This window comes from Myotis brandtii, unplaced genomic scaffold, assembly GCF_000412655.1.
Source record: "Myotis brandtii unplaced genomic scaffold, ASM41265v1 scaffold647, whole genome shotgun sequence".
NCBI classification, from domain to species: Eukaryota; Metazoa; Chordata; class Mammalia; order Chiroptera; family Vespertilionidae; genus Myotis; species Myotis brandtii.
Window position 1 is genome coordinate 417,357 of NW_005370500.1, and position 212 is coordinate 417,568.

The 212-nt window shown below is 56.6% G+C and overlaps 1 protein-coding gene across 1 annotated transcript in view; it reads left to right on the top strand.

Annotated features, from left to right (window-relative positions):
• Positions 1–212, top strand: part of BMP7 (bone morphogenetic protein 7) — a 78,680-nt gene that overhangs the window by 5,521 nt on the left and 72,947 nt on the right. The gene's annotated exons all lie outside the window — the stretch shown is intronic.

The following is a 212-nucleotide window of genomic DNA, read 5'->3' on the forward strand; positions in this document are numbered from 1 at the left end:
CCCTCCCTCTCTTTCAGTTCTGGCTGGAGCTGGGGAAGAAACGTTGCCATTGCGAGCTTTCTATTTTAAATATTTAATGATAGGTCCCGGGCGGGCAGAATCCATTTTCAGCGTTTATCACATGTGGTGTGCAAACCACGGCTTTTGGCGATTGGATGGCGCGGGATCTCCGAGCAGACGCTGCCCGGGGCGGCTGGGGGACCCGGCTCCGG